General features: G+C 38.3%; 1 non-coding gene across 1 annotated transcript in view; it reads right to left on the minus strand.

Moving 5' to 3' along the window:
• LOC114214759 (uncharacterized) overlaps window positions 1–27,935 on the minus strand; it is a 720,582-nt gene that overhangs the window by 298,241 nt on the left and 394,406 nt on the right. Inside the window, exon 5 of the transcript XR_015768493.1 lies at window positions 10,779–10,826. This is a non-coding gene — a transcript (uncharacterized LOC114214759). The remainder of the gene's footprint in view (window positions 1–10,778; window positions 10,827–27,935) is intronic.

Below are 27,935 nucleotides of genomic sequence, written 5' to 3' on the forward strand. Positions count from 1 at the left end.
CACCACACCCTGGGAATAGCTTTAAAATTGGACATTGAGAAGCAGGAAGAGAGTTTCAAACTTTCCATCTCATCCACACATTATTTGTGTTCTGGAGCCACATTAATTTCTCTCACAGAAGGTGGACTCTTCCCTGGTGCTGATTATGGATATAGTGGATCTTACATTTCTGTCTGGAAAACAGGCACCAAGAAGACTTCGCCAAGTCTCATTCCAGACTGGATTCACATGATCATAGCAATAAATATCCCCAAACAAGAATCATTCAAAAGCCTGTTGAATTTGACCAGATACTTCAAATGGTAGCAGACACTGCCACCATTCCTACAGTATGACCCTGAAGTCCTCAACCTTTTCTTCTCCACCTTGATGTACAAGAAAGATGATATTTAGATTCCATCACATTCTCATTAATTTACCTAGAGTTATTTGCAACTCCTGGAGTATAAACTAAAACATTACCCATTGGCTCCCACTTAATAAAGCATGTTAGAAAACACAAGTATATGAGTAAAACTTCATTATAAATAAAACGAACAATCTTGTGTTTGTTTTAATTTAATTTTTAAAAGAGTAAATCAAATACATATTTCATAAGTTTATTATTCATAACAAATTTATTGTAACACATCTCACACTTGATTGAAACACACGAGTAATTTCTTATTACCGACAATAGAAGTCACTGGTATAAATTATGCATTATTCACTCATCCAACAAACATTAATTGAGCACTTACTATGTGTCAAGACAGTGCTAGATACAGGAGACCACAGATAAATAATACAATGTCTCTCTCTTCAAGTGTTAACAACTATTGATGTGAGCAATTGGGCTTCTATTGGACTTTGGGAACCAGGATATGAATGGGCAGTGATTCACTGGAGGTAGTAGAAAGCAGAAAAGAAGATGCTGTGAACTGACTAATTAAAACAAACAAACAAACAAACAAACAATCTGAGTACCCATCTCACTTTGGGTTCCTTCCAAAGAAGAATTTGCAACAAGGATGTGGGTACAGGTTGTAATTTGGAAGGTGATCTTAGAAGGGAGGCATGGAGGAGTGGTGAGTGAGTCAGAGCAGAGGAAAAGGCAATGATGAAAATGTGTCAAAGGGGCCGGCCACCAGTGTACCAACTGGAGCATAATTCAACCAGCATCTCTGAGACTTGTGCATAATGTCTCCAGCGGTATCCGAGGTATGGGTCTGAAAGAAACAGAGGCCGGAACATTTTTTCTCCAGTCCCATTCCTCCTTTGGTTGAGAGTTGCTCCAAGGCATTAAGCACCCACCCCTCTCTTTCCCCTATCTAATGTAGATTTATTGAGCTCCCCCAGCCATGGAAAAGGTCCTGGGAAAGCACTCCTGAGGTGGGAGTCTGGGCTAACACAGAACTGCTTCAAGTCTTGCTGAAATCAGAGGTGAGCTGAGGGGCTAAGTGTCAGACACATTTGCTAGAGTAGCCTACAAAGACTTCTGGGGAGTGGGGCATAATCTACTGCAGTCTGATCTTGCAGTCCCTAAAGGATGGTCTGGGGAACGTTAGAATGACATCTTTTTACTAATTATATTCCACATAAAGTGCCTCTGACTCCTGTAAGAAGTCAAACTTTGAGACAGTAAATCCTGACACTGCTCAGGTAAGAAACAGAAAAATGATGATTTGCTAATCGGCTTACTTGATTCTCTGGCTAGGATGTCAAGATTGGACTCAGCAATTCTTGTGAAAATCCTGACACTCATTCACCAATTATCCCCTGGAAGTTGATATGTATCGATCTCCCTATGTTTCAGGGAAGAACTCTTTGAACTGCTCTAAGGAGCTTTTCCAAAAATGGTGATACATTTTTGCATCATTTTGTCATGATGGGCCCTATTGAAAAACTTCCTGAAATTCTGAATTCATGGCAGTAATATCTACGTTGTTGTATTTGGCTTGCATTTTTGTTTTGTTTTGTTTTGTATTAAAGCAGAGGAGAAATGGGTAAAGGTAAAACTGCACCTAAATGTATTAAGCTTGAAGGCTTTGAACATAAATGAGAAGGTTTACAGGAAGTTATTCAGACCTTTAAGCTTCGATAAACATTTCATCACTGCTGACAAGATCCACTTTAGGTAACCCTGCCCAAGCAGTTCCTGTGTTGCTGTAAGGGTGAAGGTGAATTTATTTTGCAATTCACCAAGCAGCATAGGAGTTTTTCTGGGGAATTTTGGTTTGGAGGCCCAGAGCCTAAGGTTAAACCATAGACACTTTTGTGGTTACAGGAGAAGAATTGATAGACCCCTCGTTTTTTAATTATAATGTATAAAGGAAAGAACTGGATTCCTAATTCCTAGGAAAGGTGGTGGTGGTAGTAGGTAGGTTATGGTCCCTTATATGAATATATGTGGCTTCCCTCTGACAACGAGTGGGAAAGTCTTTAAAAAAGTTCCGAAACAGAAAAAGAAAAGCCCCAGGGACCATTTAGGCTCTGTCAGTGAGTTCCATCCCAAGACATCAAATCCAGTTGCACAGAAACCAAACGTCAATATTTACAAAGCTCTTTCCATCTTATATCCTGCTTCCTTTTTCTTTTATGCCTTTTCTTCTCCTTTTCCTTCCTCCCTATTCCCTTGATCCTCTCCTTTACCCTTTTTCCCATTTGCACTCACTTCCCCCACACCCATTAGCCAGGCCCACCATCCATTCATCCTGAAAGAGGCTTCAGTGACGGAAAGGAAAGGACTTCAAACAAAGCCATCGTCCAACACAGGGAGCTCCAGAGGCTGGAGGACTGTGACTGGAGCAAAGCCTGAGGAGGGGCACTCACCCCTCTGAGGCTCTTCACCCAACAGGCGATTAGGCTTCAGCCAGCTTGATAGCTGTATGGAGCCTCATGATTTCAAAGCTTTCAGGGGCTGACAAGGACTTGCTAATTTCAAACTTTCTAACCAATTACAATCACAAAGAACTCAGGACAATAATCAGTGAGCAAAATGAAACTGCTGGAGTGAAGCAGCCCTAACAGGTTTCGCTCTTGTGGCTCTGCCACACGATGTGCAGCTGGGACTCTGCTTCCACAAGTAAATAAAAATACATTATAAAATAAAAACATGCACAATGGGTCCCTCTTGCTGTCTTGTTCCCAGCAGTTGGGTCTGGAGGAACCCTGTCCTGCGTGTAGCCCATTAATTTCTGATGGTGTTAATTAAAAAACTTTTGATGCTGGTTTGAATGGAAAATACCTCAAACAGTGTTTCCTTTATTGAAACATCAAGTTCCAAGTCTTGGATTATTAGGTTAAGCTCTGTCGCAGCAGTGAGACTAACATAAATGCTTTCCATACCATCTGACTACTACTGCTAATAATAAATAATAATAGTGAAAAGAAAGAGGAGTAACTGTTTAGGTTGAAACTCCCTTATTTCAACCTGTTTTGTTTTGTTTTGTTTTCAGAACTAAATTGAAAACTGAATGTAGGACATATGATATTTTAAAAATCTTTTTTCAAACCCTTACAGAACATTCAAATCACCCAATGTTCCAGGACCTGAATTTTTTATATTTTAAAATGGGGAAAGCTGCTTAAAATAAGTGAATCAGCTGCTAAGTGATTTCTCTCTGTCTCTTTCCCCACTCTCTTTTGAGAGGCTGAAAAAAATGCTTAAAATGGTATATGCAATTGATATGTGCTGCTTAAGAAGCTTAATATAATTACTGAGGACTCAGACTTTCTATTTAAAACGAAGATAGGCTGGGGCAATAGAAACTATGAGTTGTGAGCATTCATCCCTCGGGAGGTGTGGAAAATGTTTCCAAACGTTTAGTCCACTGAGCGAGGTGAGGGGTGTCAAGCAGTTATCCACAGGGCTCTCTGTCCTCCCGGAAACCTAGGTAAACCGAGGAAATCCTGACAGCAACGTAAGGAGCCAGCATGACAGATGTCGTGCAGGAAGCCAGCAAATAAAAATGCATCTCTGCAATCCACCGCTTTTGTGAAGTGCTAAGCAAACCAGCAAACCATTCTGATTGGTTTCTAAGACTCTCTTCCAATTTGATTTTTTAACCATTCTTCCCTCTCGTGCAGGCGCCTGAAGCCCTGGACGGACGCCCCATGGGAGAGGTCCCGAAATGCTGCTTCACGGACGCCCTTTTCTCTCTTGTGCTCTCATGTACTTCACTTTCTCTCCCATTTTTCATCTCCCAATCTGTTTATTCATGCTGTCTGCAACATCAGCTGAATCCTTGAGGGACGACAAAACTTTCCTTTTTTACCCTGAAGGTCTTCATCAGTTTTATTCTTGTTTTGATCTACGCATCCCTAAAGTGGATGAAGTTCTGCATAAAGAAAGGCGAAGCGTTTTGGCAAATCTCCTTTCCTTCCGTCCCTAACCGCAGGCTGCACTGACCTCACCCTCTTGCAACAGTTTGCAGAACTGGCTTCCCTGCCTGATGTGACATGATGGGGATCCTTCAACGACATCAACAACCACAACAACAGACAACTCTCACTGTAAAAGGGGAATATGTAGAGCAATGGAGAGAACTAAAACTCCAAAAAGGACATAGGCCTGAGCAAACCACAGCATGAGTCTATTTGTTCACAAAATTTATGAATCTTCCTGAGTAAATCGACAGGCGATATTGTCTACAAAGGACTAGTAAATGTAAATTAACTAACAGATATGTAGCAAATGAGTACATTTAAAGATGATTTCCAGCTGAAATGATTTTTCTTCTGAGAGACCAAGTTTTTGTTAAACTTAATCCTACTCTCTTCCCTCTCCAGCAGCAGAAACATCTGGTCGGTTTTAGATTCCCCTTGGATTTCCAACTTCAAAGGGAATTATAAAGAATAACAAATTCATGTACCGGCACTAAAAAAAAATTAGAGCAGCAGGAGAGAATGGTAAAATTGTCCTTATTTGACTGCTAGTGACAGGCGCCACAGGCAGAACTATAAGAAAAGACAAAGGCAAGATCACCGGTTGACAACCAGAGTTCCTAGAAGGGACAGAATCTTTGGCTACATGCAGATACGCACAGGGCCCTTAGCAATCTATAAGGAGATTTCTCCTTGCTTAAGTGAAGAAAAAAAATTAAAGGAGTTAGAAGGTGAGAGAGAGAGAGGAAGAAAGAAAAAGAAAGAAAAAGAAAGAAAGAAAGAAAAGGAAAAAAAAAGAAAGAAAAGAAAGAAAAAGAGAAAGAAAAAGAAAAAGAAAGAAAGAAAGTTCATATTTACCTGTCACATAGTAAGCATCAGTAAAAATTTGTTCAAACAATGACCTGGAGATTATCTTAAGGATTCAGCCCCTGGGTTTTTTATTTGATCTATAGAAAACTTGAGTTCTGATTCTACCAAGGGCTAGATATGCCATCTCAGAAGTAACTCAGGCTCTAAGAATCCACCAGAACCGTCATCTCCTCCTAAAAGGTACGACCTCCAAGAGTCTCTTGCTCTGGATCTTTATCAAAGGATGGCCAGAAATCAAAGTCCTCCAGGAGTGGAGGTATAAGGTTTGAATGAACTATTGATATTTGCAGTTGTGCCAAGTTATGCTTGCCATCACTTTATAGAACTGGATTTATCTTTCTCCTCTGTCATACCAGCAAAACTGAAACATACTTCTTAGAGTGCAGGTCTTGATATAATCAAAAAGAAAATAAGAATAGTTAAAGAAAGTACAATTTTGCCATTATAATTAGCTCTTATAAACAGCTCTTCTCTTTCCTGTTTCATGTACAACTTGTACAGTAATAACAATAAAAATAAACAAGACATGATTAACCAATCATCTTGTTCATGGACAGAGAGAGAAAGAGTTAAGGGCTAAAATGTCTTTAAATAATTAATTATAAAAGTCTTTAAACTTAGTGTTCAGAGGTTACCGATCCCCACACCACAAATACATTAGGTTGATTCAGAGTGGCCATCAAAAACCAGAAAGCAAATTACTTTTGACCAAAAAGTATATATCAACAGCACGTTAAGAATATTTCACAGAGTGGGATAAAACAAACAGAACCAATTCTCTGTGCACCTTAGCATGGTTTGCAAATGGAGCAGTCCCCCAAAGAGAAGACCATTCTCCAAAGTATGTTGTTTATATCACAGGCTTTGACTCATCTTTAATGAAGGAAGAAAAAGTTAAGACTTCTCTTCAGCATTTCCAATATAAAAGGACTGAGCTGGATGCAAAAGCATCTTGAATGTCTGTCTTGAATGGGGTTTTCAGTCTTCCCTCACCACTCCAGGTAAAGCAGGATCAGCCAAGTGATCTCACTAAGAGAATGCCATAATTCCTATCCTCATGGTAATTGCATATGATGATATATTACATATCTGATAAAGTTTATCCAGAAAATATGCCAACTTCATGAAACATGGATCTGATGATATGAATAACCCCCCCTTTTTTTTGGCACCTCTCTGTGTCTTTGGTCTAAAATGAAAATCCTGGCTTGATGCAGGCATTTACAAAGGATTCCTTGCCCTGTAGAAGCAGAATCAATCATGCAACGATGATTCTGAACTCACCTAGAGAGGAGGAAGTAGAGGATATGGAATACTACTTTATTCCAAGAAATGCTGTTTTATAGCTTGAGGATACATATGGTCACAAATAGCAACAATGGAACAAACACCAGACCCAAAGGCTGAGCATAAGGAAACCCCACACACATATACCAAGAAGCAAACACTATCATTAATAATAATAATAATTATTATAGCTATTATCAGGATGGGGCATTGATGGTTCACTTGGGTATAATGTATAATACATTAGCTAGAAAGAACCAAGGGTAAACTTATTCTTATCTTTAAAAGGCAGTTTGTATTCTGGTTTATATGACATGAGCTACATAATTAACACACACAAGAAAATGATGCAGGAAGAGATGAAGACTTATGCCTTTATTTCAGTTGTTGTATTGTTAATATCAATCTTAAAAATAATGATGAAAAAGTTAGCTGTTTTAAAATATGGGTGTTATGGGGTATGGTAAAATATCCTTGTGGCTTTAAAACAGTGGCGCAAAATATATATTTAAATTATAGAACTTGTCATTGGACACTTCTTTCTATATACTAATGAGAAAATAAATATATAAAATAAAAAACAACAAAAAAAAGTTAGTGGCTAGATCCTACCTATCCTTCCTTGGAAGCCTGTCTCAATGCCAAGCCATCAGAGCCTTTCCTGATCTTTTGAGGACATTTTAATGGTGGTAACACCAAACCAGGGTAAAGGAGAAACAGAGAGGATCAGAAGACTGAAAGGGAAAAAATGAAATGGAAAGAAAAAAAGTTTGTATTGTTTACACCATCCAGTCTGGCAAATGTTACAGATGCTTTCTGTTTGCTTGGGATAGTTTATTGCTTATGTTATTTCTTATCTTTTCTTTTTTTTTTTTTTCTCCACGTGCTTTCCTCTACCAACTTTGGCTGAAAATACTTTGTATGTGTCCATACTGTAAACCCTCATATTTTTGTAGAGATTTAGTGTAGTGGAGAAGCACTTTTTTTTCTTCCCCAAGGGTTAGGCATATCAATATTCTAGCTACTCACTTTCGAGGCCAATGGAAAATGTGCTCCTAAGATTAAATAGACCTGAGTAACACATAAATCCAGTTTATAGTGATGCAGTGTGTTACATAGTTACTCACATCCTGAATTTCTGATGAGTGGAATACACCTTTTGGACAACACAGTACTACCGAACTGCCACTGACTGTAATTCAAAGACGGCAAGGCAGGACTAAACCCTAACTATAGGTTCTCTATGGAGAGCCTAATTTGCACAGAGCCCTCTTCATCTGTGGAGCTCCGTGTGCAAAGGATCTAGTCTAGTTACAGAAAACTAGGTTCTTTAAATATTCTTAGAGTAAACTACAGCAATACTTAGAAGCACATAGGGAGTGCCCTTTGTTCAACAATATACTGTCTCTTTTGACCCTCACTTCCCCAAACAGTGCTTTTGTTTTTTTAATTATTCAGACTATTAATATGTAATCCCTTCCTTTTCAGACTTTGTAAGTGCCCCTTTAGGAAGAAACCTTTCCTTTCTGCCAATAAATCTTTAAAAAATGATGCTTTTAAATCTAGTGCTATGTTTGGTTGAAGTAGGTTGGCCATACGGGTTAGCTGTAGCCACAATGGGCTCCTAAAGTAGTCAGAGCACTCTTTCCCTTTTACCTCAGATACAGAATTGTATAAAACACAGTGTATATCCCATAATGATAAAACTAGCAGCAAATTATCATTCTGAGCCAAGTAAAAATAGTGCCAAAAAAAAAAAAAAAAGGTCCCCAAGAAGCCTAGCCAAATCTGTGAAATGTCTCTCTGGTCAACCAAATTGCCCTTTGGATAACAGATGTACCCAAGAATATTACAAAACACTCTGATGAGACTTTATGATCAATTGTTACATTTTAGGAAATATAATGGCAGTATACTTAGAAGAAAAATACTCCTATATACAATGATTAGAACTATTTATCTAAATGTTTATATCATTAACATGTGAAAAAGTCCTTATGGGCCTGAAATCTTGATGGACTAAATGCTGTGATGTCCGGGGTTTGCTTCAAAATAATATGGTAGTAGCTTGGGAAATGGCAGACCATGAGTTCATCATTGGGCAACCCGGGGGATGGGTCCATGGGAGTTCACTGGAGTAGCGTGTCTACGTTCATGTATTTGAAAGATTTCATAATTAAAAATTCAAAAATATATACTGATTTGAACTTTTACTCCTTCAGTCATTATTGATTGATTCGTTTACTCTTTATATGCAAGACATGGGGACGTAAAAATTGAAACAAAACAAAACAAAACAAAAACCCCCAAAATGCTCTTGTTGCATATTTAGATTAAATAAGCTATTCCTCTTTAGGAGTCGCATATATTTATGTAAAATGACATTTATAAGAACCATGTAATTACATGTAAAATTTTTAGGTTAAATTTTGAAAGCAGGACACAAAATTATGTACAAGGTATGTTTACAACATGTTTTTTAAAAAAGTATATCCCCAGGGGAAAGTGAGAGTAAAGAAATACATCAAATGGTTATTAATGATTGGATTTAAATTATAGAAATAATTACTTGTATTTTTCTTCATTTTACTCCTATGTGTTTTCCCAAATTATTTTTAATGAGCATGTATCATTTTAAAATGAAAATAAATTTTTATTCATTAGTGGATAAGATGTGCTCTCCTTTCCCAAGGAGCTTTTCACTAAAACAGAGAAACTGCAAACACACAGCTTTGCCCAGATACCTTAAATCTTCATACCTAGAAGTGAAATACACCCACAGGAAAAGAAACGTCAATACAGATTTTTATCTGATCATAGACACATAAAGAGCTTTCTGTGCGTCGGACAGAAATAGGGGAGGAACTGGCTTCTCTGCAAGCCCCAAAGAGTGTGAAATTCAGGCCATTTTGTAATGAGATCCTTTTGCGATGAAAGCAATGAGAGCAACAAATTAAAGTTACCAAGTAATCTTGTCCCTTGAGTCCTGCCGCTCACACCCACAGGAGTTTCTTTTTAGTCAGCCGGACAAATAAAGCACGGGACTGGGAGTGGGGTGGTGCGAGTGGTTACAATCCTAAAGGCTCCAGGCCTTCACTGGTGAGATGGATATGTTCAGAGAGACAGAGGTAGATGTGGGACAGAATTAGAAACAAAAATACAGTGACAACTGTGGATTTTGTGCAATGGATATGGAAAGTCCCTGTTAGAAAACTATCTTTATTACCCCAAGAGATTATTTTCTTCATTTTATGTACATTCATATAAAGTGAAGTCAAGAGTGTAACTTTTAAAAGGTTTGGATGAATATGATGTTCATGACTAAATAGGCCTGGCTGGAGCCAGGCAGAATATCATCAGATGCCAGGCAAGTCACCCCCTCTGGTCCTCCTCCCTCTCCAGTACACTTGCCAGGACATTTCAATGCCGGCCAACCTCTAGCAAACACAGCTCTTTTAGGCTCTTTCTGACTTGATGATGCTCTTCGAAAAGACCCTTAGTCCTGACCTGCACTCTCCTCCCAGCCACTGAAATCTCAAGAATTCTAGGAGGCCACAACATCAACCTTTTCGAAACTTCACCAATTTCCACTAAAAGACACATGGACCTCAAAGCTTTCAATGCTAGGCTCACTCACAGCTCTGGTCTTGGTCCTCTTAGCTCGTAAAAGAGGTTGCTATCTATATTCATGCTCCAAAAGGACATTTTCCCTTCCACTTGTGGGTGTACACAAGAGCAATCATGTCTGATTTTAAGATTGATTCAAATGAAGCAAATGTGCTTCAAATTTTTAGCATATCATAGAATAATAATAAGTAGTTCAAAGCATCACAAAATGTGTTTGGAAGGTTCTTTGTTTGTTTAATGCCAAAGCATCCAATGTTCCACATGGGAAACATCACCCTCTCTGTCCACTCAGGCGTCTCCTTTGGAAATCTGTATCTCCGGAGAGTCTGCCAAACAAGCCCTTTGAATACTTCCATCTCTGCGTGGCAAAATCATCGTGAAATGTTGGTTGAAATCTGTGATCACAGGTTCTTGGAATCATGTTTCTAATCATTCTAAATGATGGTATTTCAAATGAACAAACTGGACATAAAATCTGTAGCCTTCACCAATGTCAAAATACTTTCTATTCAAATTTAGTACACCACAGCCCTTAGGTTGAATTCTTTCAGAGTCTGGGAGAAACATACTTGACTTCTTGGCACCTCAATATTGTGGACTGCCATTTAGGGGTAACAGAAGTTACTCACCCGACAGCAAAGTTGTGATGAATATCCAGTTAGTGATGGCGAAACATTCTGAAATGAAAAGAGTATCATAAATGCTGGGCACTTAATAAATGCATGACAACATGGTGATCATGGAAAATAACCCATTTGCTTCTCACCTTGGGATGCTGACTCAGTGATACTATACTATACGGAGAGTAAAGGAGACTTCCTTTTGGGAAGGAACATACAAGTGTGCACTGGGAAAGTGGTGTGTGTAGCTGTCTGCATGTTCAGCTTTAAGGGCTCGAACCAGTTGCAACCAGTTGTGAATGACTTGCTGCCCATTTTTGCAATTCACTGTAACTTGTATTGGGAAAGTTATGTTTTATGCTTAATTATCCATGGTCTGTTTGAAAAAATAAATCAAACCATTGTGAGCCACCAGGATTTGCAGCTCCATTTGAACTTTACTGTACTTTTGATTAAACATTTTGTAAATAAAAACAACTGGTTTCTTCTTGTTTTTGGTTGTTTGTTACTTGTGTTCTGGATATAAATATTGTGGCAATGGTGGGAGAACAAGTTATGGATTATTTACCCCTGGTTTCATGAGTTGTGAGTTACTGGCCTTATTCTCCTTCATGAGCATAAATAAATGTATAGTATTATATTCCAAGTCCTGTAATACAAATGGAACGACTGAACTGAAACCTTTTAAAACCAAAATCTTTTATGCTAAGTCACAGAGCAACAAAACAAACCCCAAATTAACATTTAAAAAGCTTCTACTGTGGAGCAACAAAATCCCCCAATATTATATAATCTGCATTTTTAAAACTGCTTGCCTAACTAGCAGCAGTCTATCAATAATTCCACATGCTTGTCTTTTCGCTGCTTTTATAATTTAGAAGCCATAGATGGTTTACCAGAGATCACCTCCCACCCCCAATATCACCACCAGAATGAAGCCTTGAAAATAACCAGCATAACTAACTGAAGTCAAAATTGATTTAGAAAGATCCGGAATTATTGTAACTAAAAGTAATGAAACTCTATGTAAAGAAAGAACTTTATATAAATTTGTCTACAGTCATCATTCTAACACTTATATAAATAAAAGGAGTCTGAAACACAATTGTCCAGGGAAAATGAGAAAAGCCAAGATTCAAAGACCCTGTGGTACAAGGCAAGAGGAATATGTTTGAGGCCCAGAATCCGAAGTTCCCAACACATTTGCATATGAAACTAAATGAGGACCATCAAAGTAGCTTGCCAAAAATTATGTTTTTTAAATGATCCACTGTTCCATGCAGCACTGACCACTGAAAAAGACCTCTAGGAAGCATAAAATTGCCTTCTGTGATTTGCTACTTTTATAAAGACAGAGACAGGATGATAAGGGCTTTCTTATAAAATGGGGTGATCTGTCCATCGCTGGGACCTGAAGAGCACTGCATCTGATTTCATCTTACCCCTTTATTCCTCTCAAGGCTCACTGTTCACCTGTGTAAGCACTGTGAAGGAATGGCCACTGAAGGTCCCTCACCAGCTCACCAAAACGTGGTTAAATATTTATGAAGGGGCTACTATATGCCAGGCACAACTAGAGTAATTCTGCTTGGAAAGGTAAGTCAGTGGCTAAGGTTCTTGTTGCAACATTTAAAAATATCTATTACTACTGCCAACAGTGAGGAGAAGCTAGGTTGAAAGTGTTATGAAGGACTTCTGAAAAATTAGAAACTGTTTAAAACTCTCCCTGGCTTCTTGGATGCCCTGGGAACAGGAAGTTTAGGCCTGTCGGCCCTTCGAAGCCCGGATCCCACATTACCAAAGAAAAACTAGAAGTAGCCTATATGTGTCCAGGGTCCTGGTTACAATTGAAAATGAGGGCGGACCAGAATCAGTTGGCAGCCATCAGACGCTGAAAGGTCAATTCTGCCCTAAGTATGGTTCAGAGAGTGTAAAAACCTACTGAGATGAAAACAGAAGCTAAGAAACAAGCAGAAAAAAAAGTTCAAAGATATTTTACTTGAAGACATTTTCTTCTATTTCTTTTATAATACACGCCTCCAACTCTTTTTGACAACCAAGAAAATGCTCTATCTATAGAGTTCTAAGTTTTCTTTTAAATCCAGGCAACCCATTTGAAAATCAGGATACACAAGACTCCCTGTATATGGAACTGCCCACCAAAAATAAGTGCTTGGTTACAGATGAATGATCATGTTCAAATTGTATTAAAAAGTATGGTATTTTACATAATGCAGGTATATACATACAGAATTGCATCCTGGAATCCGAACTCAGCCATAACACATGGAGAGGGACACTCAGAAAATGTATACATAGGAATATGATTTCCTGGTGACAGACCAGAGTATTTTGATCAACTTTCCTTATTTTTCCACAAACAAATCTACCTGAGCTATAGATCCTTTTAAGAAAAAAACCAGGAAGCACACTGATAAAATACTTAAAAACTATATACTAGCTTACTCATTATTCATTAAGACAACTAAAGATGCCCCCATGTCATCACAGATACAAAGACATGATAACCCCAATCCTCTCGATCACTTGGTTGTTGCAAGAGAGACACACATTGAAGCAATGAGACCTTAAAAACCAGATAAAACTCTCCTGGCTTTGATTTTTATCTTTATGCAGCAGATTTTTTCTATAAAAAAGGAATCCTAAATGTAATAGCTAATGCATAAATGAAAGGTAAACAAACTAGGACATAGCCAAAATCTTTTTTTAAAAAAGTGAAGGAACACTTAGCTCTTTCCTTCGGTAAAATCAGATGAACCAATTTCATCTGATTTTCCATCCAGAAGAAAAGTATGACCTGGAGGAATGTTCCTGACCTCCAGTACAAGGAGATTCATCTCCTTGCCTCCCTCTCTTGGATTGCATTACGAACGACCGGAACTATCACCAGCACCACCTCTAACACACCTGATCTTACTCTCCCCTAGCAGCTACCCAACAGTGCCTACTCCTGTGCACCCATTTATGACGGTTGAGAGGCAGAAACTACAAAGGAAGAATAAAACAAAACCAAAAAGTCCTCCAACTTCCCTCATCAGGTGCATGTCTGATTCCCGGAGGACATCAGTCTGTTAAATGAAATAAAATATTATAAACAGGGACAGAAGACTGATAGACCTCATACAAATCTCACTGTGTTCCCACTTAAACTGGGAAGGGAGTTATTCTGGTGAAAAAGTGGGGGGTGTGGGAAAGGAGTGAAGAGCTACAAAGGGACAGAGACTTAAAGGTGGTGCAATGAATTCCCTGTGCCAGGGAAGAGTATGACGGAAAGTTCTAAATGAAAATTCCAGAAACTGCAGGCTCCTAAGTGGAACTGTTGTTTAGGGGATGAATTCTATAGGGAGTTTGAATTAAGCGTCTGTGCTATAGCATCTAGATGTTTTCTCTTTCATTAAGACTTGGAGTTTGTCATGAGAAAAAAAAAAATTAGAGCTTTCTACAACCCCCAAAGTAAAAGGCGAGAGAAAGGGTTTATATAACTGGCTTTTTACATAAATATTACATCAGGATACATTTCAAATGAAAACACACACACACACACACACACACACACACACACACACAGCCATTTTCCTTATCCTCTATTTTAAAATTCATTTCATACTTTAAATGTTGTTGATTTTTCACAAAACAAGTAAAAACCAAGTCAGCATTAAACACCTCAGAATAATTTCAGTCTCATATTACTTGGAAAATTCACCACATCATGGAGGGTCACAAAATCCTGTTTTAAAGTCAGTGAAGGCACTGACAATTATGGGATGTTTTGCTGCAGCCTAGGGCAACTAGAAATGGCCACGGATGTTAACTAACTCCCTCTTCAACAGTCTGAGAAAAGGGAAAAAAAAACTGTAAGTTTCCCCATCTGTTATTTCCTTTTTTTTTTCTTTTTGGCTGTGGAAAAGTAAAATTATGCAAGAGCTTTTGAATGTAAAGGCTGTGTGTGCTTTTTCCCTTTTTGTCTCTGTGTACCGGTTATGTGATGTTGCGTAACTGAGTACAGAGTAGGCGGTTAGCGTTTACTATTGATTTACACTATGCCATCTAATGAATTCATAGCACTAAAAAGAAAGGAAAGAGGGGGGAGGGAGGAAAAAGAAAGGAGAGGACGGCAAGAGGAGAAAGGAGGAACAGAGGAAAGAGAGAAAGCTCATTTAGAGAAACAGTTCTAAAGCCTAGAATAGTTTCATTCTTATTCCCTCTAGCTCTGACTTCTGGTTATTGTTCAGATCTCAGAAAAATGGACTTTGAGCTAGTGACCCCAATATTACAATCTTATTCTAACGAGGATTACTGGCAGGTGAATGTCTGAAAGTACTAATGTGTCAAATTACTTGAAAGCAATTCCCCTCAACTGTCAGACTTCTCCATATGCACCTATTTATCATTCTCTATGCATTTATGACTCTGTATCTGTGATAGCTGATGCTATAGTCCAACTAGTTTACCTAGCCACAAATACTATTTGAAAGACACACAGGGCAAAGAGAAATATGTTCTACCTTACCCATCTCCTTTTAAAATTGCATGAAGAATGCATTCAGAAATCTTTGAAAGGGTCACTATTTTACTTTGGAAGAAGACAGGCCACAAATTATTTGGCTACACAGAACTGCCTAATAATACAGGATAATCAGAAAGAAATGGGCAAAAGGAGGAAAGATTCTAAACTGATGAACAACACTTGAAAAGGAAATTTAAAGAATTTCTTATATTATGCCCATGGAAAGCACTTAAAATTTAACTTTTGATCAGGACAATGATAGACATTCCTAGCCCTCACCGTTTGCCATGAGTTCCTAAATCATAGGCCGGAAAGTAAGGGTAAGTTGGTTCTGCTGCTAGACACAGGACCTCCCTGTACCTGAGTGCCCTCCTATGGCTGAGAACAACTTGTAAGATGAGGAAGAGAAATAGAAGTTCTCTTTATTAGCAAGGCTAATAAAGCTTGTTTCCTTTCTGAATGTGGGTTTGTAAATGATGACTAGGAAACATCACATCCAAAAGAAAGAACAAGAGTGTGAGCTTTCATTTCTGATCGTCCCATCATCTCTTTTCACCCAATTTAGTGTATTAAATATTAAACAGATGCCTACTCATCCATTTGTCGGGGATGCTTCAATATCAGTGTTGGGTGTTGAGCACCTAGCACAGTGCTTGGCACATTCTCTATGCTCAGCAAGTATTTGTTGAAACAGAAAATGATTATGGGAGGAACATCTCTGTAGGAAAAGTAGCTAGAAAAGCCTCAGGAAAACATATTCCCATGATTTACAGGAAATCTTAAGCTGTATTACTCAATCATTTATCTGTAGACACAAAATGATGGTGTAGAGGAAGTATCAGACAGTTATTTGGGGACAGTTGAGTTCAGTTCCATTTTATTGGAAAAAAGCTTAACAAAAATTAGAATGCTGATAGCATCAGCAAAGTTTTGTGTTCATTTCCACTAGCCCTTTTGGACTATTTTTCATTTCGGTCTTGGGCACAGAAAAGTCCATTTTAATTTCCATGGACACATTCTAAAGGAAAAGTCATGGGATATCAACATAATTCATCTTTTAAAAAATACTGAGAAGAATATAGCCATTTAGTAATGGGAGAGAATATAGCTTTTTGTTGAAGGGCAAGGCAGGTTGAGTTTTGATTAGGTTATGCAAATTTAAATTAATAGCAGGGTAACCAAGAATGTACTGATTTTCATTTCCTTGGTTAAACAGGAGTTTTATAAGAAAAAAAATTTCTGGATTAGAAAGTCAGAAATGCCATCTTTCTAGTGAATTGGTGAATGAGAACTTTAGAGGAAAAGTTGCATGGGCAATCTCTCAAAAATTCCAGTTGAAGATTCAACTAAAAGCATGTTTGGCAGTGGCAGCCATAGTAATTTTTAAATAGTGGGGCTACCATCTTGCTAATTCATCTAGGACTAGGCACATACCTTTCAGTCAAAACCTTCAAAAAGTTTTGTTTTGTTTTGTAACTTTGATCAATGATATAATCTAATTAAATTCAGCAACTTCCTTAAATAAGCATCCTGGCAGTATATTGACAAGACCGTCCCACGCACTATTTTATTTCATGGATTCTAAAAAAATGAATGAGAACTTGCCTGGACCCCTCATTTTATTCATGAAGATTCTGAAGCTCAGAAGGTAATATTCTCAGGGATATGTATTTTGAGACAAAGCTGGGACTGGTATCTAAAGCTCCCAGTTCCTCTAGCCACAGCATAGAATAAGTTAATAATGCATGTTTACATATAGCATAATATTAGTCTCAGGATGAATCTTATTTTAAATGCCACAAAGATTTGAAAAGATTCTTTTATAAGATAAGGAATCCTTACATTATGTAACAATGTTCTCATTAAAGCTATGTTATATTTCATTTTTTTATCTTTACTCTTTCCTCCTCTTTCCATTCTTCCTCTTATTCTTTGGATCTTTGGATAGAGTCACTTTTAACTCTGTTTCTAGCTCACTTACACCCATTCCTGACCTCAAATTTTTCCCTTTCTCTCACTTTGCATCTGTTTCTCCAACTTTTAGTTATTACTCTTCCTCATAAAAATCATTGTTTTGTTAATGTGCTTTGAGATCCTCAGAAGTCATAAAGGAAGAAAAATTTTACATTTAACATTATACAATAAACAGGGCTTTGGCATATACTCAAATTAAAAAATAAAATCTGCAACAAGATACTGACAATGTATAGGCTTTGCCAAGGGATGTTACAGCTGTCTAGACCCCAGCCCTGTCAATGAGACTGGAGCCTATGTTACAAGCAATCTCATCAGATGGAGAGCTCACCATCTCCAGGCCACTTGTTTTCCACTTCACCATGTCACCTTTCTTTTCCCTGTTCTTTCTTTCCATTCCAGAGATACAACTATTTTTGGACTGATTATGGCATAGCAGAAGAAGGTCCAGAGAAATTCTAGTGGCTTAATGTGGCTTCATGATACTGGCCAAACTCTCTCAATTCTAAAAAAAAAAGTCAGAAAGAGTTGCATGCAAAAATTGCAGCTACACGGACATGAGAAAGAGGTCCCTGGATAACAGGAATGTTGCTGCCAGAATCATTGCAATTAAGATTGTATCATTGTTTCCCTTATAAAATGCTAACTCTTATGGGGTTTACAATTCAGCTAAAATGATCAGCTCTAGGCTGAACACAGTTCCAAATATCTTCAAGCGGGAAGTATTTTTTTCCCCTCCTTATTCCTTAAAAGAGAATACATAAAGCAACTATTCAGAAATGTCAATGACATTTGGATTCTGACCACATACCTTTCTCCAAAAAAGACTAGGTGCTGGGGCACCTGGGTGGCTCAGTTGGTTAAGTGTCCAACTCTTGATTTTGCCTCAGGTCATGATCTCAGGGTTTAGAGATCAAGCCCTGCATCAGGCTCTGCCCTGAGCATGGAGTCTGCTCAAGATTCTACGTCTCCCTCTCCCTCTGCCCCTCTCTGCCCCTCTCTCATAGATAAATAATTTTTTTTTAAGAGTAGCGCTAATTAAGGAGGCTAATCTACAGTGAGCTAAGGTGAACAACATCCACTGTGGAATGAAGGACATTAACCTGGTATATGAGTGGGAAATAAAATAAAAGGACATTCTATTATTTTAAAAGGTTTAATGTGCATCACTTGGATAGATATTTCATTCCACTTTATTGATGTGAATAGGATTTTGGCAACACTGTGTTGAAAAGTCTTCCACTCCTGTTTGCTAGCAAGAAAAACTTACAATTATAGGAGGCAGGAATTCCTGATGGTTTCCTTAGATCTCTTTCCTCATATGCCTATTTCAGGGTGGGTATTAGATAATAATTTTTTAAAACCCACTTTTCCTATTTCTCTAGCACTGGCCATGACATCTAACGGCTACAGTACAATGTTCTGCCGCAGTGGTGAGAAGGGACAGGAGGAGGAAATCACGGACATACATAAAAATTAATAGGCCAGGAGGAAACTAGCATTTATTCAGTACATATTGCATGCCATGTACTTCATTAACATTATTCCATTTAATGCAAACCCCCTGTGAAGTAAATAAGATTGGCTGAAGTTTCATAGATTAGCAACCTAGTTACAGAGCCGTTAGCTGACCTGCTTAGGACACTGAACTAATTAAAAAGTTGTGTGGGTGAGGATCAGGACCTATTTGACTCTCAGGCCCACAGGTACTGTAATGTACCACAAAGTCAGGACCACAATATGAAGCCATCTAGCCAAAAACAAAAAAAAACCTTCGTGCCAATGAAGAGAGCTGCCACATGCTCCAAGTAGGCAATGGGAAGTGTAAATGACTCCTAAAAAGAAATAGGTTCTTGCTTTGCTCTTGCTTCTGATAAGTCCCTGTTTTCTAAATGTATATTTGGAAAATGTTTTTTTGTCATGATAAGAAAATGCACAATTTCCCAGGAACCTTTAAATCAGACCCAACATTTGAGTGTTTATGAAAATCCCTTTAAAGATTTATACTAAATAACTAGATAATAGTTTAAAAAATATAATGCATATAAAATCAGATGATTAGTACATTAAGAATTTTAATGACTGTGTGTATGTGTGTGTAAAGGGGTGTGTATGGCATGTGTGTATGTGTATATAAATTTTTTTTTCCTTGTCAAAATTTCTGGTAATTTACTATATAAAGCACTTGACAAAAGTTAAACAGTAAGTATGTCAAGGCAGGAGAAAAGGAAAGAACAAAGAAAAGAAGAGGAATGTGTGTGTGTGTGTGTGTGTGTGTGTGTCAGAGAGAGAAATGTCCTATTCTCACGACTGCTGAGATTTTTTTTTTAATATATATTTAAAAATCATAATTTGGTGAAGAACGTAATAACAAAGTAATAGTAGCCAAACAGACTTGAAGGGATGGATTAACAATTCCTTGGGCAGTGCTAATTTATTCCTCAACTTTTAATACATCCTTATTGCTTTGTCCTTCCCTCCTTTTGTGCTTTAAGTCTAAAGTTGACTTGGAGCAGGAAGGAAGAAACACTAACTTCTGGCTTAGCAGAAGCACAAATGAACAGAGAACTAAAACATCTTCCGGGCCTTCTTTTCTCATCCTTATAAGGAAAAGCAATAGTAAACTAAACAGAAAAAGCAACAACAACAACTTTGACAGTTTTGCTTAGGCAAAAGCAAGATTTGTTTCAGCACAACTTCAAGGGCTTTCTTCAAATCTTAGCTTCTCTGGATGGTCTTACAACAAAGCTGAAGAAGAAGAAGCGATCTGTTTAGGGAAATAGATGAGATTTGGGGGGAAATAGGAGGTGCTCCTTATTTTCAAACAGTATTTAAATGCATGACCAAGATACAACTTGCAACATTAAAAAAAAATTACAGTTAACTCAAACCTGCTAAAAATAATTCACAATACCCTCTCCACTAAAACAAAACAAAATAAAGCAAAAACTCACAAACAATTATTTTGACTGGTGAAAACAGTGACATGAAAGTAACAGATGGAAAGCCCAGTTTTACTCACACAACACACTCACTAAACACAATTGCAAGCGTCCCCACAAAAATAACTCAACAATGGTGATTTTGGCCTTCTGCTTCAAAATATCTCCCTCAGGTGAGTTTCCTTACAGACTTCAAAGGGCGTGTGAAAAATAACGTGAAACCAACTGTCTGTCCGGACCTAGAAACAGGAAAGGGCTGCCAATCACAGCCTGCAAACAAAAGGGATCCTGTCACCTTCGTCAAGTCCTTTCTCAGGACTGGAATATGCGTCCTTTCCCGGTGCATGATTCCTTGTTGCCTGGTAGTATTTCTAGGAAATATCTGTACTCTTAACAAACACCACCTACAAAGCATCTAAAAACTTTCATAAATCAAATAATTAAAAGTAACAAATCTTCCTGCTAATTGCTCCTCAAAGTTGAAAGACAGGTTATTTTCTTACCTTACACCGTGCCTTCTGATCTGACAGTGTCATTCAATCAATAATTTCAATGTCAGTTACTGATTTTCAACTCTTTTATTACAAAGACTTCAAGCAATAGTGAAATGGTGCTGATCTGCTTGCTTTCACTCTATATAACATCTATATTTATATGCTTTGCTTCTATTTGGATCTATATTTATCTGCTTTATCTGCCTACAGTGCATCTGTTTCTCATACACACAGACATATATTTATATATATACACACATACTGTATATATATATATATAGGTTATATATAAACACACATACCCACAAAAAATGTATGAATGTATGCTAGTGTGCTTATTTCAACAAGCATGCAGGTGCATAAATACTCAGACACGTGACAAATAGACCAAGAACATAAATGTACATGTAAACATAGTTGTACAAGGGAAAAGCATATCTCGACAATAGGCCTGTCTACAATCCTTGAGACTTACACACTCAGCAGTGACAGCCATAGACTACTCTGGGAAGGAGAAAAACTCTTCAGAAAGCAAAACTGTATAACGAAATGGAGATCATCTGTTCTGACTTCCTCATTTTAAAGAGGAGGAACAGAGACACTGAGGCTTAGAGAGAAGGTCAGCCAGCTTTCTGGTGGCAGACCTGGAAGTTGCACCCAGGCCTCTGCCTTCTAGATAAATCCTCCACTATGCTGGCTTGAAACGATGAAAACATTTTTCTCAGACCCAACATCATCTTCTAATTTCCACCCTTCCTGTTTTTCCCCTTTTTTTATTGCATGAAATGGGAGCAACTGATATTCAATGAGGGTCAGGAACGGTTCCAAATGTTTTAAATGTGCTGTATCATTTCATCTGTACAACAGCTCTATCAAGCGGGTATTCTTGTTCATGCCCATTTGACAGAGAAAACACCTGAGGCCTAGTTGTTAAATAACTCGCTCAAAGCTACACAGCTACTGAGCAAGGAAGCCAAGGTCCTCTGATACTCCACAGCCTGTGTTTTTCCCGCTAGATCATGACGCTAAGATATACATCTGAATGCCCTGCGAAGCCCCCAGGACCACAGCCGAAACATCATATAAATCTAACAACTGGTCTGAAGCATAATAAACCTAAAGTAGAGGTTTTGTCAGACTGAGAGAAAAATAAAGGGAGTGGAACAGGTACCTGTTTCACATCCCCAGTATACGACACAGGCCCTCGAAGAGAAAACCGAAACATGCAAAATTCAGGCCAAAAAAAAAAAAAAAATCACCCAAGGGTAGTCTTATGTGATTTAAAGTCTTAATAACTTCTAGTGTATGAACATTTTATGTCTTTTTCATCAAAAGATTAGAGCGAACTGATAAAATTGAATCAGATGGGAAATAGAGGCGCAAGAAGGCAAAGGGAGGGTAGCAAAAGAAAGAAAGAACCAGACTCGTCTTCTTCTCTTGGGACAACACTTTCCAAAATAAACATGGATCAAAAAAATACAAAGCCGGTACCAAAAATTGGTATTTCACCTCCACTTAAGTGTTAAGAGCAAATTCAGAAATGCAACCATGTCTGTGGTAATTTCATACAGATTTCCTCAGATAGTAACCAGTGGTGAGCTATCCCGACACACAGGAGTTTTACTCGTTGTTCAGCTTACACAGAACCCAGCACTAGGAGATGCCATGTGGATTTGTGAAACTCCCTGGGGCATACTGCATCCAGAAGCCAAGGAACAGAAATTACACTGATCCATACATGCAGCTCTTCATCTGTGACATATTGATAATTACTCTTTATTTGTGAATTAAATCCAAGTTATAAAAACAAGTTTCAGACATTTGTCACAAACAGGGTGCATTTTATTTAACTCTTTCAGAACACCATCTTGCTACTGTCTCCAGGAAATGGGAGCTGTCCTTGAAAGGGCCTGATAGTCTGGAAGGATTATGGCCTTGAGAGAGAGAGACTGACTTGAATTTGAATCCCAAGTCTTCCACTGATTAACAATATAGATTCAGGCGCTTCACTTAAATGGAGCTGAATCTCAGTTTCATTACCTGTGGAATGAAGAATAAAACCACAGATTTTGTAGGAACATTGTGAGGATTAGAGATAGTCCCACAGCAATGTCCCTCTCATAAAGGGGGCCATTAAATATTAACTATTACATGTTTAAGGAGACCTTTTGGCTGTGGCTTTCTATTGCATAAATGATACACAGTTCTTTTGGGAGTAAAAGAACATGTGAGGTCCTTTTTGTGCTGGTTTAATCAAAGACAAACTTTTTGGTGATCAGGTATGTTCCAAGTAATGATAGAAATAAAAGCATTTCATGGCGTAACATTTTCACTGGAAGATCTTAAAGCGCTTAACAATCCTCGACTTCTGTGATTGTGGCTACTCTCATTTAACAATTGGGCCAAATGGAGCTCAGAGATACATCCCCTGGACGAATAATTTAAAAAAAAAATCACCACCAGGGGTGAGTAGAATTTCTGTCTTTAACATCTAAACCACATAGTGTCCAGCTGAGTAATAACTGTGGCAAGGTCACAGATACAAAGGGCCATGGCTCCCCAGAGCTCTCTGAGATTATTCACTGAGGCCAGAACCATTAGGTAATGCTGTGTACATCTGCTGAGATAACAAGGGTGAGTCAGGGTTAGGTCAGGGTTTCAGGTTATAGGGGTGGGGTGAAGAGTGGCTTTCAGATCAAATGCGGAGAACGGTCTTATTGCAGCAGTGAACAAGCCATACAGTATCCAATGTAGGAGGAGAGAAAAGAAGAGGCAGCCACTGGCTAGAGATGGTGGGTGGGAGCAGGGACCCGGTGGGGCTCCAGCGGGGAACTGTGCTTCAAAGAGGAGACCCTCCCACGTGCACACACCCTGAGAGGCGGACAAAAAGCCCAGGGTGCAGCATAAATCCTGCTATCCCAATAACACACACAGATGTTCCACCATTGTTTTCTTTTATGCACATTTTAATTAAGAGATCAGAATCAAGCATTAAAATGTTATTAAATGGCTTGTTTACATTTTCACTATATGTCATCTATTATGCATTTTCTAAATGTGTATCTGTGCAGCAGGGCTATTTGGAATTTTTATGTCATTGTTACAATCATCCCTCTAACTCACATCAGTTTTAGCTAACCAAGGAACTGTCACAAAGCCTGTTCAGTCCATGCAGTGGGACAGGCACTCCGGCTTCTTTAATTCTCAATCAAGCCGTCCTCAGCCCCCTCACATCTCCCTGCAGTGTGACATACCGCACTGGCTCTATAGTACCGGCTCTCCAGGATGTCCCAGATCCACAGCAACCTTTCTGATTAATCACAGGAGGCCCAGTTTTAAATATCATCCCGTTGTCCTCACCAGAAAACAGTGTCTATATTCGTGCCATCGCCTTCCCTGAGCAGGCTTGAAAACCTCAGGAACTCAAAGCTACCACATGGAGGAACCTGGCCCCCTCCCAGTGGCACAGACTCCCCCAGAGAGGACACAGTGGGGAAAGTGGGAACGAGAATTTTTTTCTCTCTCCCCATGCCATCACTTATTTCTGGTCTACCACTTATCTCTACTTACCCCTGCAGGAATCCCTCGAGTCTTCTCTATTATTATAGAGTTGAAACAGATACCCAAACCTCCCCTTCTCCCAGACTCCACAGATAGGAACACTTACTCACACAGTCCACCTGCAAGTGTGGAGCACAGGTGTCCTTTAGTTGGCTTGCTCCATACGGCCTAGAAGCCCACTGTTCATGTGTGATGCCTCATGAATCACGGTGCACAGAATTGTAAGGCAGAGGGCAGGACTCATGTCTCATGCATGTTCAGTTCAGTGCCTAACATACTGTGAGTGTTCAATCAGTCCAAATAAGAGAGGTGGGTTTCCTTCCTCCCTGCCTCCCTCCTTCCTTCCTCCTCTTTTCCCTGCTTTTCTTTGTCTGATTGTTACCAGGATAAGCAGAATGGTTGCACACAGCAGGCACAAGACAGGAACACATTTTAATCCATTGTCAGATTTTATTCCTTAAACTGTCTCATTTGCAGCATAACTGATCTACAAACATGTTTGTATAACTTTAAATATAACCTTGAGGTAAGAGTTGTCTGCTGTAACTGGTGGACCAGAGAGGAACCTGAGAAAACTAATGGCACAGCTTTAAATGGAGTTTTCTTTTAAAAGGCAAGTTTAAGATGTTACCACAGACAGAATAAAATTGGTACAACTCTCTGGAGAGCACCTTAGCAACATGCACCAAAAACTTAAAAAGATACGAAATACTAATGAGCCAGAAATTTCACATCTAGCAGTTTATCTAAAAGAAATAACCAAAGATCTACACAAAGATTTAGAATCAAGAGTTTTTATCATGGCAGTACTTACCATTGTGAAAATGTGGAATCTTTGTCTGACAGTAGAAAGTTAAGTAAGTAAATGATTGTATATCCATATACTGGAATACTATGCAGTTATTAAAAATCATATTTTGAATACTACTTAATGACATGAAAAATGTTTTTGGAATACTGTTAAATTAAAAAGTATATTAACCAACAATATGGAAAGGTTGATCTATTATTTAAGTAAATCTTGCCAACTTAAATTTTTTTTTTAAGATATGATAAATGTGTACACACATAGCGAAAAAAGGCGGGAAAATATGTATGCAAACATTAAAAGTGGTTGTTTCTGGACAGGACAAATTTTAAATAATTTTTGTTTCTTCTGAACTTTTCCATAATGAAAGCATATTACTTGTACAGCAAAACATTACTTAAAATAGTAATCTACACAAAACGTCCTTCCCAAAATGCCTAAAAAGTGACTTTCTATGAGCATTTTTATACCTAGAAGTCTTCTCTCTCCTGTTTTTGTAGGTATTATGTGTTACTTTCAAACATCTGAAGTGTTTGAGACTATGTAATTATAATAGATACTCTACCTCTTAAATAGAAACCTTTAATAGTCTATGATTTTAGTCTTAGGCTTCTCCTTAGAAAAAATTCCAGTGACCTGTGAGTTAATGATGTGGAATCTTAGGAATCAGAACAGGGCTACTGCATCTATTTCTCCTGAAGTCCTAAATTTTGCCTTCAATTTAGGCTCCATAATAGCAATTCATATCACTAAGTTACATTACTTAGGCCCACAGTGTAACACTTTGCCCTTTTTGATTTCCAAACTCTTGTTTATTTCACCAATGCTATATCTGTTTCATAGATGCTGATGCTATAGAGAATATATGAAACATAGTCAGTCATTCAGGAAAAATCATCATAGGTTTGGCCAAGTAAGGCGGAGTTCAGTTGAATGCAATCTAATTCCCTATGCAGTGTCTGATGTAATAATCACGGTGTTTCTTGCACCCACAGCTCTTTGTAAGAGATACCACTCCTTCCACAGTTTTTACTCACCCATACAGCCACACCCATCTATAGGTTACTGTGCAAGGAACTATTAAGTAGTAAGAAAATGGAGGAGCCATAGCAGGTCACAGGAAATCTCAAGTCATAAAACAGGAAAAGGACATATAGTCTATTAGTACTAACAGAAGAATTGGGTGGAGATGTGAAGAAGGGCCAAGCCCTGAAACCCGGTCTACTAAAATCCCATGAAGCCCTGCCACAAAGGTCCCTGGAACAGCCTTCCATCTAGAATGTCCTCAACAGAACCTCTCCTGAGAACTCTTTTATTGTGCCATATATATCTCAAAAACACATCCCCATCACTGAGCAAACTGAGTCTCTATTCCTTTAAAGAAAATAATAATCCCAATAACATCTGACATCCAAACTTTGAGATTTCAATAGAATCCAAAACAGACTTTTTTAAGCCTGAGTTTCTGATTTCACTGTGGAAATTTCAAACAGCTAAAGTGGAGCATCACAAGTTTCTATGTCAAGTCTATGGAATTATAAATTTAGGCATAAATGATGTACAAGAGATGTAGGGCAGTGTGGCAACCACTTACTTAGGCAGGAAGTTACTCTTGAAACAAATCTGCAGACTTCTGGGTTTCTACCGGATAATGGCAGCAAACTAAATTTGAACTTTCCAAATATTCTCTACAAGTAATGTAGATCAACAAGGGGAGGAAATAAAAAAAACTTCTGTCTATAGCATAACTAAAAGACAGAGAAAGCTACAAGCTTCAGTTTCTGCATGAGTAGTGAAATAAACATGTGGAAACCAGAAGAGCCAGCTTGGGAGCCCCCACTAGAATGGTGACTGGAGAGAACTCTACCTAGGAGTCTGGTAGGTCTATTTTCCCTAGGAAATAATCAAAACTTTAGGAAGTATGTTCCAGAACAAGCTTCCTGTGAAAAATGCAAATGCCAGGGTCCTTCCAAGACCTATGGAATCAGAATTTCCAGAAGTGATATCCAGGCATCCACATTTCAAAACTCCAGAAGTGATTCTGAAATACCCTAGGGATGAGGACCAGTGTGCCACTGTTAAGTTCAACCTTTATAAATTCATCTTCCCTAACTTCACAAATATAAAAATTCTGCTCTTGCCAGGCCAGTCTCCTTGTTCTCCATCCTTGCTTTCCCCCAAAGAGAAAGTGAATTTATGTCTTCATACATCTGCTCCTGACTTCCCTGATCTGAAATACCGTGCATGTCCCTTACTGCCTGTTTAAATTCTCCCCACTTCCAAAATTGGGTTCAAGTTTTACTTCCCTTCTAACTCACATGCATTCCACCTCCATTAATAAACTACAGAGTATATGCTTTCCCCTCTGTCTTATATCATTATGGAAACAATAATTTATGTTTGTCTTACATCTCAGTGAGATCATAAACCATATGAATCCTCAGGAAGTCTTCATATGTTTTCGTTGGGACCTCTTTGCTATATACATCTGGGACTTTCCAAAGACAGCAGAATGAATGAAAGTAGCACCTGTGTATTCATCATCAAATAACATAGGGGATACATATTTACCTCAAAAATTGCTCAGAATCTATGCCTTGCACTCTGTAAGCTTACATTCTAAAGAAAATACATATGTAGAAGTGAAAAAAAAAAAGCAAGGGTTTGTATCTCTAGCACTGATCCTTCTTCTGAGTTCCTGAGTCATATATCCAAATGCCTACTCAATTTCTTCACTTGACAAGAATTGCAAAGTCAACATGGCCCAAATTAATTCATAATTATCTCTGTCCCCAAATCTGCTCTTTCCTCCATATCCCCCATAGCTCCCAACTCCATGGAGTTCATGCTATTACCATT

This window comes from Eumetopias jubatus, unplaced genomic scaffold, assembly GCF_037043125.1.
Source record: "Eumetopias jubatus isolate StellerSeaLion01/CBP00866 unplaced genomic scaffold, mEumJub1_p1.0 scaffold_1, whole genome shotgun sequence".
In the NCBI taxonomy this organism is placed as follows: Eukaryota; Metazoa; Chordata; class Mammalia; order Carnivora; family Otariidae; genus Eumetopias; species Eumetopias jubatus.